The sequence below is a fragment of the Panthera onca genome, chromosome A2 (assembly GCF_046562875.1).
Source record: "Panthera onca isolate mPanOnc1 chromosome A2, mPanOnc1 haplotype 2, whole genome shotgun sequence".
Classification (NCBI taxonomy): domain Eukaryota; kingdom Metazoa; phylum Chordata; class Mammalia; order Carnivora; family Felidae; genus Panthera; species Panthera onca.
Genome location: NC_138340.1, coordinates 162,777,834 through 162,796,415, shown reverse-complemented (window position 1 = coordinate 162,796,415; position 18,582 = coordinate 162,777,834). Strand labels below are relative to the sequence as shown.

At 41.6% G+C, this 18,582-nt stretch overlaps 1 pseudogene across 1 annotated transcript in view; it reads right to left on the bottom strand.

Moving 5' to 3' along the window:
• The window catches only part of LOC144614375 (GTPase IMAP family member 4 pseudogene), a 67,262-nt pseudogene that overhangs the window by 15,353 nt on the left and 33,327 nt on the right, over positions 1–18,582 (bottom strand). The window lies entirely within an intron of this gene.

Below are 18,582 nucleotides of genomic sequence, written 5' to 3'. Positions count from 1 at the left end.
AGAATATGGAGTTTACATTGCCTTCATCTCAGATTTGCAGTAACCTCATGTGGCTTTCTCTCCCAACCCACTGATGAGGAATAGTCCCACAACCCTGGCCTCACTACAGTAAGGCTGGGAAATGCAGTGGAGCCGTGGGATTTGGGTGAACATCACTACCTTGCTACACACGCTATTATTACTTTGTATTCTTCCAGATTCATTTCTATGCAGTTCCTTAAGTGTGCTAAAGAACAATACAAAGTGGGTAACTCCTGCTTAATATCAGTAATCTATTTCTAAAAATAAGATATTCTGTGTCAAAACAGTAACAGAGACCTATTTCCTATTGTTTTATATGTAAAACAAATATAATGTAAATATAATACATCAAGCCAAAGCCTATCAATTTTCTAAATCATATATAAAATTCAGTAAAGCACTTATATATAATTTAAAAAAATAATAAAGACTTGGGGGCACCTGGGTGACCCAGTCAGTTAAGCATCCGGTTCCTGGTTTTGGCTCAGGTCATGATCTCACGGGGAGATGGGGAGATACTGGTCAAAGGTAAAAGGCTTCAGTTATAAGATGACTAAGTCCCGGGGTCTAAGGTACAGCATGATAACTATAGTTATAATTCTGGATTGTACCTTTGAAAGTTGTTGAGACAGCAGATCTGAAGCAACCTCAGCACACTCATAAAGAAGTGCAGTGGGAGTGCATGAGGTGAACTAGCAAAGGCGGGGGTGGGGAGTGTGGAACAATCCATACCTGTCGTTGGTTGCTGACTTCCAAAGTTTCATGGAAGTGATGAGTGCAAAGCAAAACAAAGGAAAGACACAATACAACAAACATACAAACAAAGAAACAAACAAACAAGAACTCCCAATTTGGATCTTTTAAAAGAGGTTAGATTTAGAGGGTTGTCCATTGAAAAGTGTGAAGAATTGTTAGCTTAACATAGCACAGGATTTGCTGCCAAGGAACTGGTTTGAACTGATGCCCAAAGTTTTAAGAAGGGTCAGTCTCATAGTATAAAAATTAATGACTAGGGGCACCTGGGTGCCTCAGTTGGTTAAGCATCCCACTTCAGTACAGGTCATGATCTTGTGGTCCATGGGTTCCAGCCCCGTGTCATGCTCTGTGCTGACAGCTCAGAGTCTGGAGCCTGCTTCAGATTCTGTGACCCTCTCTCTCTCCCCCTTCCTTCCCCCTCAAAAATAAATATTCAAAAAAAATTTTTTTTAATTAATGACTAAACTTTTAAATTAAAAAATTTTAGGGGCACCTGGGTGGCTCAGTTGGTTGAGTGTCCGACTCTTGATTTCAGCTCAGGTCATGATCCCAGGGTCATGTGATCAAGCCTCCCTTCAGGCTCTGTGCTGTGTGTGGAGGCTGCTTGGGATTCTCTCTCTCTCTCTCTCTCTCTCTCTCTCTCTCTCTCTCTCTCTCCTCTCTCTTTCTCCCTCTGCCCCTGTCCCCTGCTCTCTCTCCCTAAACATTTTTTAATGTTTCATTTTATATTTTGAGAGAAAGAGAGAGAGAGAGACAGAGACAGAGCATGAGCAGGGGAGGGGCAGAGAGATGGAGACAGAATCCGAGGCAGGCTCCAGGCTCTGAGCTGTCAGCACAGAGCCCTACATGGGGCCCGAACCCATGAGCAGTGAGATCATGACCTAAGCAGAAGTCGGACACTCAAATGACTGAACCACCCAGGCACCACCAAAAAAAAATTTTTTTTTAATAAATTTTAAGTCATACAAAAGACATTAACAGAAGCATTCAATTAGATTATGGGATTACCAGCAGTATCTCATCACCAAGGGTGTATGCTGGCAAGTGAGGGAATGCAAAGAGATGTCCATTTTGAATTTTATTCCATTGCTTTGTCTATGATCTGATAGGATGGATCACAATCATCCCCTTCCAGAGCATCAAGTACCATGACTTGAAGACAGTTCTCAGTTCCTTGGAATGGGACACAGACAAGTCTCAGGCATGGGTCATTCTGCTCTCTCCTATACCAGTTCACCCCCACACCATCTCAATCACTCTGAACAACCACTGTGACTGCTCTTTGACCTCCCTCCCCTCTCAGTGATTAAAGCTGACCAATAATCCCTTTAAATTCTGGACTTTACCTCAGTGTGAGGAACTAGGGAATTGAAACAACCAGGTCAAGAGTGCTGTCACCTTGGCAAAGGAGTGGAGGAGCTATCTTTGATGTTCCAGCCCCAGCACGCACAGCATGGAGAAGAACCTCGTAACACGGTTGACAATGAAGAAGTCACAACCATGTGGCTCTCATCTAGCTGGATCCCAGCTCCCTGAAGCCATTCCAGTCACACCAATTGAAGTCCCAGTCTTCATGGAGGAGAAACATGTGCCCTCTGTCTCCTCCTGAATTGCTGGCACACGAAATCATGAGCTTAATAAAACTGTTGTTTTATGGCACTGAGTTTTGGAGTGGTTTGTTATACAGCAAGAGAGAGTTGGGTCATCCATATAGATTCTTAGAAGTGGCATTGTTAGACAATTGGTACATGTACTTGTAATTTTGATAGATATTACTGGATTGCCTATAACAAAATGTTAACCAAATTGCATACATCAGCATTTTGTTATTTCCCCATATCCGTGCTCATAATTTTGTCTGCCAATCTAATAAGTGAAAAATTGTATCTTAGTGTGATGTCCTCTTTTTAAAAATTTCTTCTTAATTTTTATTTTTAGAGAGATAGAGTGCATAAACGGGGGAGAAGGGCAGAGAGGGAGAGAAAGAATCTTTTTTTATTTTTTTAATATAATTTATTGTCAAATTGGCTTACGTACAACACCCAGTGTTCATCCCAACAAGTGCCCTCCTCAATGCCCATTACCCATTTTCCCTCTCCCTCACTCCCCCATCCATCCTTAGTTTGTTCTCTATGTTTAAGAGCCTCTTGTGGTTTGCCTCCCTCCCTCCCTGTTTGTAAGTATTTTTTCCCCTTCCCTTCCCCCATGGTCTTCTGTTAAGCTTCTCAAGATCCACACATGAATGAAAACATATGATATCTGTCTTTCTTCGACTGACTTATTTCACTCAGCATAATACCTTCTAGTTCCATCCATGTTGTTGCAAATGCATGATTTTATTCTTTCTCATTGCCAAGTAACATTCCATTGTATATATAAACCACATCTTCTTTATCCATTCATTAGTTGATGGACATTTAGGCTCTTTCCATAATTTGGCTATTGTTGAAAGCGCTGCTATAAACATTGGGGTACACATCCCCCTCTGCATCAGCACTTCTGTATCCCTTGGGTAAATTCCAAGTAGTGCTATTGCTGGGTCATAGGGTAGTTCTATTTTTTATTTTTTTTGAGGAACCTCCATACTGTTTTCCAGAGCGGCTGCACCAGTTTGCATTCCCACCAACAGTGCAAGACGGTTCCCCTTGAGAGAGAGAATATTAAGCAGACTTCACACCCAGCACAGAGCCTGATGTAAGGCTTGATCCGACGACCTGAGATCATGACCTGAGCCAAAATCAAGAGTTGGATGCTCAACTGAGTCAGCCACTCAGGTGCCCCTTAATGTGATTTTTATATGCGTTACTCAATATGAATGTGGATGAAAATTTTTCATATGTGTAAGAATTGTCGTTTTCTTTATTGACTACTGTCTTATATATTTGTTGCCCATGTTTGAATTCTGTTGTTAAACGTTTTGATATTGATTTGTAGAAGTTCTTTATGGGGCCCCAAATGATCATTTTACCTCTTCCTCTTGGATTTTCTTTTTAACTTCCAATTTTGTTCACTTTTATCATGGCTGGTATCTAGAAGAATGCCAAATAATCACAATGATAGTAGGCCTCCTTGTTTTATTCCTAACTTTTGTGGAAATACTTCAATGTTTCTCATTAAACAATATGTTTTGAGGTTCAGATGGAAAATTTTATTATGCTAAAAAAATAACCAGTTATTAGATGTTGAATTTTATCAAATTACCTTTCAATAGCTAAAGGGATTATCAGATTACGTGGCCCCATGGCTTTATAATACATTAAATTATATGAAAGTATTTCCCAATATTAAACCTTCTTTGCATTCCACTTAAGGTATTGCTGGATTCTATTTGCTAATAGCTACTTTAGGCTGTCTTTCCAGCTCACCGGCTGCTCCTTTGCCCTGGTTCCAGCTGTATCAGGTTTTGGGCTTCCCTCTTCCTTCCAAACATGACAGCCATCTTGTTTTTCTGAACAGTTTATGCCATTCCAGAGGAATTATCGTTCTATCTTTTAAGAGAATAATATTTTTACCATCAATATCTTTCCCCCATCACTACCTCCTTTCTTAGGCAAACCTGACATTGAACAAAAATTTTAGCATTATGAGTGTTATTAAGGGGAATGCAAGGTAGCTTGGGAGCATGTAAGAGAGAAGCTAAACTGGGGGGAGAGGGGTAATCAGAAAAGAGTTCTTAGAATTAACATCACATGAGCTGAAGTTGAAGAGTGAGTAGAAACTAGAGGGATTGAAAGAAAAAGAAACAGGGTATTCCAAGGCAAGTGACAGCATGGCATTCTCCCGGATATTCAAAGGAAGCCAGGATGTCTAGAACCCAGAGACAGGAAGTCAGACTGTGTGGTAATGAGGCTGGAGTTTGAGGTAGAAGATTCAATTCATATGGGGACTTGTCATCAAGTTTGGATCCTGAATATTCTCCTACGAAAAATGGAAAATCACTCCAGGATTGTTTTAATCAGGCCACAGTCAGATGTGTGTGACTGTTGGCTGTGTGAAGAATAGATTCAAAAACCTGTCCCTCGTTGTGTGTTCCATGATCTGCATTTGGGTGTTCTTATTGGGGTCCTCCTTCACTTCCTCTGCCTTGCTACATCCCACCCTCTTAGTGCACCAAAACAGAACAGTTATGGTTAAGGCAAACTGGAGAGAAGCCCTGGATGTGACCTGGGAGGTGAGCACATGGAGTCTTTGCCCCAATATGTCTCCTGACACCTTCCCCTGTACTCAGGATCCTGTCCGCCCTTTATTTCCTCACCAACAACTTCTGCACAAAAGCTTTTCATGTTTACTTCTAATTCATTCTGAGTTCAACTGTGTCTTGAAAAGAACTTGGTTTCAAGGTGTTTTTGCCAAGGCTGAAAAATAACTTTTCTGGTTTAATGAAAGGAAACCACAAGCACCAAAGCTGCTGCTTCTGAGGCAAACTCTGTGCTCTGAGGGGGTGGAGAACCATCATATCTGGTGTCATCTGAAGGAACTGAAATTCCCCTCTGTCCAAACACACACCTGCAACCCACTACTCTTGAGATATCGTTCTTCTCTTATGAGTAAAGGTTTTCTCCAGGATAGGGTGAAGCAAACGAAACAACACATGGGGAGAGATTCAGAAGGTCAAAAGAGCCAAATACAGATCAAAGCAGAGTTAAAGATTCAAATCCTCAGACACCAGCTAGAAGGTTTGTTTGGTATAGTCTGTGACCCATAGCACTGGAGAGGCAGCATCTCTTTTGTTTGTTTTAATTTGAGAGACGGAGAGGAGAGAAGAGAGGAGAGGAGAGGGAGGGGAGGGGAGGGGAGGGGAGAGGAGAGGATAGGGGCAGAGCAGAGGGCGGGAATCTTAAGCAGGCTTCATGCTCAGTGCAAAGCCTGATGTGGGGCTTGACCCCATCACCCTGGGATCATGACCTGAGCAAAAATCAAGCGTTGGACGTTCAGTGGAATGAGCCACCCAGGTGCCCCAGATGGGCAGCATCTTACAAAAAAGATGAGCTGTGCAAGTCTAACTTGCTATCTTGGGTCTGAATATTATCCACTGAAATTGTAGACATTGATCTATTTGGCCTATTTCTAACTTGCCCTCTCCCTCCTTGCCCCAAACAATTCCCTCCTCCAACATTTTTCACTTCCCAGAGTGCATCAGCGATCACATGTGGCCAAAACACATCTTCCAATGTGGTCATTGACCTACAGTGATGGCCTACAGTGATAATGGTTTCTTGTGCAACAGATACATGGTAAATCTGAATTGCATAATCTTGACATTGTAAATGTGGATTAAATTAAAGAAGTGAAACCAGAACAAGGAAGTTCCTTCTATCTTCTTTCTTTTCTCTCCCTTCTCTCGTTCCTCTTACTCCCCAACCCCTATGTCACCCACTGTTGCCTGCCACTCTCTCTCCCACCTCACTGCATTTCTCTCTTGCACAGCGTACCAGTGCCTTAGCCCCTATATCAGGGAATCTAAGTCCCCCACCTTTCTAGAACACCCTTCCCCTTAATCCTGGCTTGTAGTCTTGACAGGTTCCAGAACAGATGGGTCCTGGTGCTCACAAAGATTAGAGAGAGGCATAGACTCTTCTGGAAAGGCTATTCCAAGGCTCTGCCCAAGCTGCTCCTCAGATAGTACCCCAACCAAAATACATAACACACACACTCACACACACACACACACACACACACACACACACACACACGGTGGCCAGCACCTGACCCATTCCCAACCTTTACTTTTAGGTTTTATCCTTTCTGAGTGAGCTCCTCTATGGAGGAATTTTCTTCAAAGGCTACTTTAATCTGGAGACTAAGCAATGATTTCTTTTCCAAGAGATGGAGGAAATTGCAGGACGCAGGCAGGCCATTAGGCTAGGGTGCTCAGAGGTGGTTGCAGAGTCCCTTTTTCCTGTAAGTGTGACCCACTGGCCACTAGAAACACTCTCACACGACGACAGGAATTTGAATTTCAACAAGGAAATTGTGCAGATGCTAACAAAGGGCAGTGTATGAACTCCCAAACCTTTGTTCTCCTGCATGAACATAATGGGACTTTTTCCCTAGTCTTCCTCTGGAATCATCTCTGCCCTTTCCTGCCAATACATCAGGTCTTACCACATTTGAGCGGTGCCATAGTGCTGATTATGACCATGTAGTGACATCAGGAGTCTTCATCATCACAGGGCTGCTGGTTTTCCAGCGTCGGACTTTCCCACTGACATCTCAGCATGTGTGCCTCCCTGCTCACTCTGTATTGTAAGCCCCAGCCCACGCTAACCCATTGGGACTGACTGGATTCGTAGAGAGCCAGGTGGCATGAGGCTCTCACTTCAGGGTGGGCTCAGAGGATTAGTGATTCCTAATGGGAGACCATAAGTAGTGACCAGACCAGGGGTCTGTCAGGGCAATGCCTATAAAAGCCCACTAGCCTTGTCTTCTGGATTCATCAGAGAAGTGTTGAGTTGGAGACATTTCAGGCTAAATTAAGTCAGTTTTGTCTACCTCTTGGCACAAAATAGGCAATTTAACATCTTGTCCTTACACATGTTCTCCATCACTCACCAAAGTTTGCATGACTTTATTAGATATTAAAAACTCAGAAATCACAGAAGTAAAACCAATGAATTGCCAAAGTGATAATTAGTACAAGGTTATTGTGCACAAGTGCAAACCACGAACACTCACACCAAATGTGGGATGAGGCTCCGGGGTGTGTGGTTGTAAAGTCACTTGTATAGTCAGATGGCAGCGACTGTGTATTCTTCAAGTGGTGGGTTATAATATTAGAATTTTCTTAAATGGTAGGAAACTGGTAACTGGTTCCCTAATACCGGTTTTAGGTAACAGTTTAAGTTTTGCTTTTGATTTCCAGAGGCAGAAGCAAGAAATGACCCAGGTCAAGTAGTCTTGCAAAAGTTTTATTTGTATGACTAACCTGCTTTTTTTTTTTTTTTTAGCTTCGTTCAGCGAATTTTTTAGCTTCGTTCAGTGACATCTGTTTTCTATTTAAATAATCCAGTGGGGTTTTTGTTCGTGTGCATATCCAGGAAGTCTGTGTATATACATTTGATGTCAGTCCATTTCTCAGAACTGCCTCAAATTATAAGAACAAGACTGTTTACTGTAAATTTACCAGTATGTGCTGCAACACTGCCTTCTATCTCCACACCATCATTTCTTACCTCATGCCTGCCGACTGTGGCCTTTGCTGTCACACAATGCTGTGGTCCCTCCCAGGACAGAGCTGGAATGTTGGGCCCATGTCCCCAGCCCTGTATGCAGAATGGCGTGGAGAGGGTGCAGGGGGGGACAAGGAGAGATCTCACTGCCCAGACCTCTCTGAGCCCTCATGATAGGCTGACAAGGATGAAGCAAGGGCATTTTCCTCTCAGTCTCAAACCCACATCAGGCCTCCTGCAGAAAGGGCAGAGCCATGAGAATTGTTGACTCTTGTGAGCAAACAAGAGACCACAGAGTTGGAACAAGGTTTTCTGCCCTTACTCTGCCTTCCGGCCTGAGCTGAAGGTGTGGGCTAGAAAGAACAGATCCTGAGTTGTGGGCAAGCATGCCGAACAGCTGAGCTGAATTTGGGACATGTGCACCATCAACAGTTCTGTGATAGTATTTGGGGTGGAATCTGTCAAGTTTCTGGGAGATTCCTGCTTACTGGAAGTTTGGGAAACAACTTTTTCTTTGATATGTTTTTGTTCCTGCTCTTGTTGAACCATTTGCAATTGCCCTTTTCATGTTGCATTTGATCTTCATGAAATGACACAACACAAAAGGGGGCAAATACCTAATTAATAAAACCCCAAATGAGTGATTGCTCAGAGCAGGAAACCGAAGCATCGGAGCAGATTCATAGAGGAGATGCTGTTGAGGGGAGAGGGGGAAGATTTAAAAAGTTGGCTCTCAAGTCCACATAAATAATGCACCCTTAGACTGAGGCCAGAATCATAAACTAGTGAGGCGGCCAAGTACATCAGCAGTCCGTCTGGGTACTGTCCTGCATAAGCACCAGACCTCTTTGTGCTTGTGGTTAAAACCATGCAGCTATAAGCTCTCCATCAAACTTATCTCTTCTCGCTGGGGTTCCCTTTTCCATTTTTGAATGCCTTAGTTAGATTTTCCTTTGTGGTGAAGAAACCCTAAAATATGTCCTTCATTGCAGATAGACAGATAGCAAATTTCTTCCAATCGGTGTAATTGCCAGGTATCTTCACCTTGAAACTTTTATTAAGTTCCTTCACCATTTTATTTATAATTATTTTACACACCTCCACCATATTCTTTCCTACACGCCTCTGAACACGCCACATGGTCAATACCCACCCCTAAAATCTAGTCCCCAGAATTGGCCGTATACTTTTACATGTTTCCTGTTCAATTTGGAGAGTTTGGAGTATTATTTCCTGTTGGATCCTGGACTTCTGTTAATAAAGTCTGAGTTAAAGGGGCTTCTTTTTGGTGACTGCTTTTTTTTGCCCATTGGATATTCTTTCCTGCTTTGTCGAAGATTAGTTGGCCATAGATTTGTGGCACTAGTTCTGGGGTTTCTATTCTGTTCCATTGGTCTATGTGTCTGTTTTTGTGCCAATACCATGCTGTCTTGATGATTACAGCTTTGTAGTAGAGGTTAAAGTCTGGGATTGTGATGCCTCCTGCTTTGGTCTTCATCTTCAAAATTACTTTGGCTATTCGGGGTCTTTTGTGGTTCCATACAAATTTTAGGGTTGCTTGTTCTAGCTTCAAGAAGAATGCTGGTGCAATTTTGATTGGGATTGCATTGAATGTGTAGATTGCTTTGGGTAGTATTGACATTTTAACAATATTTATTCTTCCAATCCATGAGCACAGAATGTTTTTCCATCTCTTTATATCTTCTTCAATTTCCTTCATAAGCTTTCTATAGTTTTCAGCATACAGATTTTTACATCTTTGGTTAGGTTTATTCCTAGGTATTTTATGCTTCTTGTTGCAATTGTGAATGGGATCAGTTTCTTTATTTGTCTTTCTGTTGCTTCATTATTAGTGTATAAGAATGCAACTGATTTCTGTACATTGATTTTGTATCCTGCGACTTTGCTGAATTCATGTATCAGTTCTAGCAGACTTTTGGTGGAGTCTATCAGATTGTCCATGCATAATATCATGTCATCTGCAAAAAGTGAAAGCTTGACTTCATCTTTGCCAATTTTGATGCCTTTGATTTCCTTTTGTTGTCTGAGTGCTGATGTTAGAACTTCCAACACTATGTTAAACAACAGTGTTGAGAGTGGACATCCCTGTTGTGTTGCTGATCTCAGGGAAAAAGGTCTCAGTTTTTCCCCATTGAAGATGATGTTAGCTGTGGGCTTTTCATAAATGGCTTTTATGATGTTTAAGTATGTTCCTTCTATCCCGACTTTATTGAGGGTTTTTATTAAGAAACGATGCTGAATTTTGTCAAATGCTTTTTCTGCATAGGTTGACAGGATCATATGGTTCTTCTCTTTTCTTTTATTAACGTGATGTATCACATTGATTGATTTGCGAATGTTGAACCAGCCCTGCAGTCCAGGAATGAGTCCCACTTGATCATGGTGAATAATTCTTTTTATATGCTGTTGAATTTGATTTGCTAGTATCTTATTGAGAATTTTTGCATCCATATTCATGAGAGATATTGGCCTGTAGTTCTCTATTTTTACTGGGTCTCTGTCTGGTTTAGGAATCAAAGTAATACTGGCTTCATAGAATGAGTCTGGAAGTTTTCCTTCCCTTTCTATTTTTTGGAAGAGCTTGAGAAGGATAGGTATTGTCTCTGCTTTAAATGTCTGGTAGAATTCCCCTGGGAAGCCATCTGGTCCTGCACTCTTATTTGTTGGGAGATTTTTGATAACTGATTCAATTTCTTCGCTGGTTATGGGTCTGTTAAAGCTTTCTATTTCTTCCTGATTGAGTTTTGGAAGTGTGTGGGTGTTTAGGAATTTGTCCATTTCTTCCAGGTTGTCCAGTTTGTTGGCATATAATTTTTCATAGTATTCCCTGATAATTGCTTGTATTTGTGAGGGATTGGTTGTAATAATTCCATTTTCATTCATGATTTTATCTATTTGGGTCATCTCCCTTTTCTTTTTGAGAAGCCTGGCTAGAGGTTTATCAATTTTGTTTATTTTTTCAAAAAACCAACTGTTGGTTTCATTGATCTCTCTACAGTTTTTTTAGTTTCTATATTGTTTATTTCTGCTCTGATCTTTATTATTTCTCTTCTTCTGCTGGGTTTGGGGTGTCTTTTGTGCTCTGCTTCTATTTCCTTTAGGTGTGCTGTTAGATTTTGTATTTGGGATTTTTCTTGTTTCTTGAGATAGGCCTGGATTGCAATGTATTTTCCTCTCAGGACTGCCTTCGTTGCATCCCAAAGCATTTGGATTGTTGTATTTTCATTTTCATTTGTTTCCATATATTTTTTAATTTCTTCTCGAATTGCCTGGTTAACCCATTCATTCTTTAGTAGGGTGTTCTTTAACCTCCACGCTTTTGGAGGTTTTCCAGACTTTTTCCTGTGGTTGATTTCAAGTTTCATAGCATTGTGGTCTGAAAGTATGCATGGTATGATCTCAATTCTTGTATACTTATGAAGGGATGTTTTGTGACCCAGTATGTGATCTGTCTTGGAGAAAGTTCCGTGTGCATTTGAGAAGAAAGTATATTCTGTTGCTTTGGGATGCAGAGTTCTAAATATAAGTGTCAAGTCCATCTGATCCAATGTATCATTCAGGGCCCTTGTTTCTTTATTGATCCTGTGTCTAGATGATCTATCCATTGTTGTAAGTGGAGTATTAAAGTCTCCCGCAATTACCACATTCTTGTCAATAAGGTTGCTTATGTTTGTGAGTAATTGTTTTATATATTTGGAGGCTTCCATATTCGGTGCATAGACATTTATAATTGTTAGCTCTTCCTGATGTATAGACCCTGTAATTATTATACAATGCCCTTCTTCATCTCTTGTTATAGACTTTAATTTAAAGTCTAGTTTGTCTGATATAAGTATGGCTACTCCAGTTTTCTTTTGACTTCCAGTAGCATGGTAGATAGTTCTCCATCCCCTCACTTTCAGTCTGAAGGTGTCCTCAGGTCTAAAATGAGTCTCTTGTAGACAGAAAATAGATGGGTCTTGTTTTTTTTATCGATTCTGATACCCTATGTCTTTTGGTTGGCACATTTAGTCCATTTACATTCAGTGTTATTATAGAAAGATACGGGTTTAGGGTCATTGTGATGTCCATAGGTTTCATGCTTGTAGCAATGTCTCTGGTACTTTGTCTCACAGGATCCCCCTTAGGATCTCTTGTAGGGCTGGTTTAGTGGTGATGAATTCCTTCAGTTTTTGTTTGTTTGGAAAGGCCTTTATCTCTCCTTCTATTCTAAGTGACAGACTTGCTGGATAAAGGATTCTCAGCTGCATATTTTTCTGTTCAACACATTGAAGATTTCCTGCCATTCCTTTCTGGCCTGACAAGTTTCAGTAGAGAGATCTGTCACTAGTGTTATCAGTCTCCCTTTATATGTTAAAGCATGTTTATCCCTAGCTGCTTTCATAATTTTCTCTTTATCCTTGTATTTTTCCAGTTTCACTATGATATGTTGTGCAGAAGATTGATTCAAATTACATCTGAAGGGAGTTCTCTGTGTCTCTTGGATTTCAATGCCTTTTTCCTTCCCCAGATCAGGGAAGTTCTCAGCTATGATTTCTTCAAATACACCTTCAGCACCTTTCCCTCTTTCTTCCTCCTCTGGAATCCCAATTATGAGTAAATTATTTCTTTTTATTGTATCACTTAGTTCTCTAATTCTCCCCTCATACTCCTGGATTTTTTTATCTCTCTTTTTCTCAGTTTCCTCTTTTTCCATAATTTTATCTTCTAATTCACGTATTCTCTCCTCTGCCTCTTCAATCCGAGCTGTGGTCGCCTCCATATTATTCTGCAGCTCATTTATAGCATTTTTAGCTCCTCCTGACTGTTTCTTAGTCCCTTGATCTCTGTAGCAATAGATTCTCTGCTGTCCTCTATACTGTTTTCAAGCCCAGTGATTAATTTTATGACTATTATTTTAAATTCATTTTGTTATATTGTTTAAATCATTTTTGATCAGTTTGTTAGCTGTTGCTACTTCTTGGAGTTTCTTTTGAGGGGAATTCTTCTGTTTCATCATTTTGGATAGTCCCTGGAGTGGCACGGAACTGCAGGGCACTTCCCCTGTGCTGTCCGGGGTAACTTGCATTGGTGGGTGGGGCTGCAGTCCGACCTGATGTCTGCCCCCAGCCCACCGCTGGAGCCACAGTCAGACTGGTGTGTGCCTTCTCTTCCCTTCTCCCAGGGGTGGGACTCACTGTGGGGTGGGGTGGCCCCTGTTTGGGCTATTTGCACACTGCCAGGCTTGCTTCCATGGGATCTGGTGTATTAGCCAGGGTGGTGCACAGGGGCAGGAGAGGCAGCCTCAGCTCGATTTTCCTTCAGTGGTCCACTTCAAGAGGGGCCCTGCAGCACCAGGAGGGAGGCAGACCCATCGGAGGGATGGATCCGCAGAAGCACAGCATTGGGTGTTTGCATGGTGCAAGCTAGTTCCGCGATGGGAACTGGTTCCCTTTGGGATTTTGGCTGGGAGATGGGTGAGGGAGATGGCACGTCCCAGCGCCTTTGTTCCTTGCCAAGGTGAACTCTGCCCTCCGGGGCTCAACAACTCTCCCTCCTGCTCTCCGAGCAGAGCTGTTGACTTATAACCTTCCAGATGTTAAGTCCCGCTGACTCTCAGAACACACTAGGTCCGGCCCCTCTGCTTTTGCAAGCCAGACTAGGGGGCTCTGCCTTGCAGGACTGGCTGCCCCTCCACCACCCTGGCTCCCTCCTGCCAGTCCGTGTAGCGCTCACCGCCTCTCCGCCCTTCCTACCCTCTTCCGTGGGCCTCTTGTCTACGCTTGTCTCCAGAGAATCCGTTCTGCTAGTCTTCTGGTGGTTTTCTGGGTTATTTAGGCCAATGTGGGTGGAATCTAAGTGATTAGCTGGACACGGTGAGCCCAGCATCCTCTTATGCCGCCATGTTTGCTAACTCTCCTGGTGACTGCTTTTTGCACCACAGGCTCATAGTGAGTTTGAGCTCCACTAAAAGCTCCAGATTTTTCTATTTAGAATGTCTCCAGTCTGGTCTTCTAGAATTTATTTTTAGAAGAACTATCATTTAACAATTTTCAAAATAATTATCTAGCTAGTTTTAGTGCAGGGTTCTAGCTTATCATTTCATTTCCTGGCCATGGGAAGTCCCATGGAAAATATTACTTAGAATAATAGTTTTATCTCTGAAGAATGAAGAGTACATATGAGAAAGAGCAGCTGGGACTGTATCACCTCCATAACTAACTGCCTAATCTTAATATGTCATTCAAGCCTTATTTTTCTAATATTTTTAATAGATTTTATTACCTATTTGCATAGTATCACAGGGATCTTGGAAGAATAATTAAAACAAAGGAGATAGATAATTTTCAAAAATATGAATTGTTGGGGCACCTGGCTGGCTCAATTGGAAGAGCATGGGACTTTTGATCTTGGGGTTGTGAGTTTGAGCCCCGTGTTGGATATACAGATTACTAAAAAATAAACTTAAAAAGCAACTCAAAAGAATTGAATAAAATAAGAACAATGTTTAAAAAAATATGAGTTATGGGGCAACTGGTTGGCTCCGTTGGTTAAGTGTCTGACTCTTGATTTTGGCTCAGGTCATGATCTCCCAGTTCCTGAGTTTGAGCCTAACATCTGTGCTGACCATATGGAGCCTGCTTGGGATTCTCTCTCCCTATCTCTGTCTCTGTGTCTCTCTCTCAAAATAAATAAATAAACTTAAAAAAATATGAACTGCATCATGGAAGAGAAGTAGGAAGGTGGTAAAGATGGCAGTGACATTGCTGATATTCATTATCATTATCACCATCTGGTGCAACATGGTAATTTGTGGATTCCAACCCACCCCCCCCCCTCAAAGCAATCCAAAATAGAAAGGATTTTGTACAATTATGGACCATTTTAGGAAATAGAATACTATTGATGATAGAATAGGACGTTGTAGAATGTGTCCTCTGGCTTTGAGGTGAGAACTCCCACATCTTGGTCTGTAATCAGGAGCACCCCATGGGGAAACTCTCCAGAAACTCTGGTTTATCTTTTCATATTCCTTTCTGTGCTTCTGTTCCTGATGGTAGTGACTCATTTCTCACTCCCCTTCCCTAAAGCCACGAGCTCATGAGCTTCTTGTGGTATCTGGGTTTTCAAAAAGAGAGGGGATGGAACCATGCTGATGTCTTTTTTTTAAATTTTTTAAATCTTTATTTATTTTTAAGAAAGAGAGAGAGAGAGACAAAGTGTGAGAAGGGGAGGAACAGAGAGAGAGGGAGACACAGAATCGAAAGCAGGCTCCAAGCTCTGAGCTGTCAGCACAGAGCCCAATGTGAGGCTCAAACTAACAAACCACAAATTCATGACTTGAGCCGAAGTCAGACACTTAACTGACTGAGGCACCTAGGTTCCCCAATGCTGGTGTCTTTTCAGCACACCTGAGAAAGCCTTCTGACAAATGAGGTGGTTCTGGAAGATAGAGGGAGCCTGGTCCTGAGGATCTGAGGCTTTGGTCAGAAAATACTTGGATTTTCGGATGAGGAGAGACCTTGACACATCTACTCCCCTGAGACTCCTGGGGGAACTAGGGCAGTGGGAGGTGACTTTGTGCAGGGGAAGGGGACTGTGTGCTCACAGAAGGGTCCTGCTTAGACTGTGGGCAGGAGGGACGGGGCGTGCATGCAGTGGGATAGCTCAATGAAGACGACGCATTCTCAAGACCGGAAGTTCTCACCTTACATTTTTTTTGCATGTGGATGCCCTTTGCCGGTGAGTGGATCTCGTAAAGAGACCAAGGCCGAGGCCATGGTGTCCAACACAAAACAGAACTTTTAATCATGTTGCTTCTGCAGCAGCCAGCAGAGTCACACCCTTATTTCTCAGACGGGTTTGGCTCCATCCATGCTATCCTCTCCCTTCCCTTCCTGTTTTATCCTATTGGATGGTATTTCACTGTGCAGCTCTTAATGGAACACCTTCTATGCATCCAGCTCTGTGAAGTAGTGTTTATAAGAGAAGATCTCAGTCTTCTTGGGTGGGTGAGTCTCACACACATGACATAAATGGAGGCTGAAACACAGAAGCAATACATTTAAGGATCTAGAGTGTATGAAGCATAAATCAAGGGTTCAGGGAGGGTAGGGGAGGAAATCTGGTAGCCGCCAGTATTACAGGGGGTGGGGGCGGGGTTAAGATCAATGATAGTCTTTGAGTGGCTGGTCACCCAGGGAATCTCAGACTTGAATAGCCCTTCTTTTTCTTTCCTGGACTCACCCTGCCCTGGTCCTGGAGGGAGAACACTGTAGTTAAAACAGTTGGAAAGTCCATGTCGGTGTCCTGTGTAGACACACCAACATCCCCACACTGTCCTGTGTCTCCTCTAAGTGCTTCACACACTGTTTACGCCCTTAAACTACCTTTATTTCTCCTGATAGTTTATAAACTTCTCACTGAAATTTTAAAGATCTATCTGAAAACTGAGTAGAGGGAATTCATATTTTTTTAAAAATCAAAGCATTTTGTCACCCCCTTTATGAATAAAACCATACTTAGAAACTGGATAACAGCTAAAGCAATCCAAGCTTTTGAACTAAGCTACAGGTGTATTTAGAAGGCAATTCATAATTCTAAATATTTAAGTATTTGAAAAATGAGAAGTTAGCAAAAGGAAAAACAATATAGATGAAAGGAAATAATAAATAATAAATAAAAATAGGAACAGAAATAATGAAATTTAAAAGAACACAAAATATCCCCAAATTTACACAATAAAGCTAATTCTTTGGAATGACATACAATTCTGCTAATGTGAATCAAAATCAAAGATCAAGAACACAATAAAAACTGGGGCGCCTGGGTGGCGCAGTCGGTTAAGCGTCCGACTTCAGCCAGGTCACGATCTCGCAGTCTGTGAGTTCGAGCCCCGCGTCAGGCTCTGGGCTGATGGCTCGGAGCCTGGAGCCTGTTTCCGATTCTGTGTCTCCCTCTCTCTCTGCCCCTCCCCCGTTCATGCTCTGTCTCTCTCTGTCCCAAAAATAAATAAAAAACGTTGAAAAAAAAAAAATTAAAAAAAAAAAAAAAAAAAAAAGAACACAATAAAAACTGAGAACAAACTGAGGGTTGATGGGGGGTGGGAGGAAGGGAAGGGTGGGTGATGGGTATTAAAAAAAATAACACAATAAAAAATTTAAGAGAATCTTATGAATAGATTTGGGCCAATACACTTGAAAATAGAGATGAATAGATAATTAAAAAGATAAATAAATATTTTCAGATATCAGATAAGATAAAGCAATGGCATTATTATTCCCATGGGGAGAACTGTTTTCTTGCTATATCCCAAAATATATCCTTTTAATATTTGACTCTTTTAAATTTTTCTATAAATATAGATCTGTTTTTATAAACTGTCTAAAAATAGGCCTGTTGTCTACAACAGGTATCCATTTGGTGAGAGATGTGAGCACCATCTTTAAATTTGCATAAGCCACAAAGAGTAGAGTTAGTCTTATTATTCCAAGCTGCACAAAAAAAAAGAAGATAAATTTGATGTCATTGTTTTATTTTATTTTTTTAATTAAAAAAAATGTTAATGTTTATATTTGAGAGACAGAGTGTGAGTGGGGGAGGGGCAGAAATGGAGACAGAATCCAAAGCAGTCTCCAGGCTCTGAGCTATCAGCACAGAGCCCCATGCAGAGCTTGAACCCACAAGCCAAAAGATCATGACCTGAGCAGAAGTTGGATGCTTAACCAACTGAGCCACCCTGGTGCCCCTTTAAACATTTTTTTAAGTAAGTTTATTTATTTATTTATTTATTTTTATTTAAAAAAAATGTTTTTTTTTTTTTTTTTTAAATTTTTTTTTTTCAACCTTTTTTATTTATTTTTGGGACAGAGAGAGACAGAGCATGAACGGGGGAGGGGCAGAGAGAGAGGGAGACACAGAATCGGAAACAGGCTCCGAGCCATCAGCCCAGAGCCTGACGCGGGGCTCGAACTCACGGACCGCGAGATCGTGACCTGGCTGAAGTCGGACGCTTAACCGACGGCGCCACCCAGGCGCCCCTTAAAAAAAATGTTTTAATATTGAATTTATTGTCAAATTGTTTTCCATACAACACACTGTGCTCATCCCAACAGGTGCCCTCCTCGATGCCCATCACCCACCCTCCTCTCCCTCCCACCCCCTATCAACCCTCAGTTTATTCTCAATTTTTAAGAGTCTCTTATGGTTTGGCTCCCTCCCTCTCTAACTTTTTTTTTCCTTCCCCTCCCCCATGGGTTTCTGTTAAGTTTCTCAGGATCCACATAGGAGTGAAAACATGGTATCTGTCTTTCTCTGTATGACTTATTTCACTTAGAATAACACTCTCCAGTTCCATCCACGTTGCTACAAAGGGCCAGATTGCATTCTTTCTCATTGCCACGTAGTATTCCATTGTGTATATAAACCACAATTTCTTTATCCATTCATCAGCTGATGGACATTTAGGCGCTTTCCATAATTTGGCTATTGTTGAACGTGCTGCTATAAACATTAGGGTACAAGTGCCCCTATGCATCAGCACTCCTGTATCCCTTGGGTAAATTCCTAGCAGTGCTTTTGTTGGGTCATAGGGTAGTTCTATTTTTTAATTTTTTTTGAGGGACCTCCACACTGT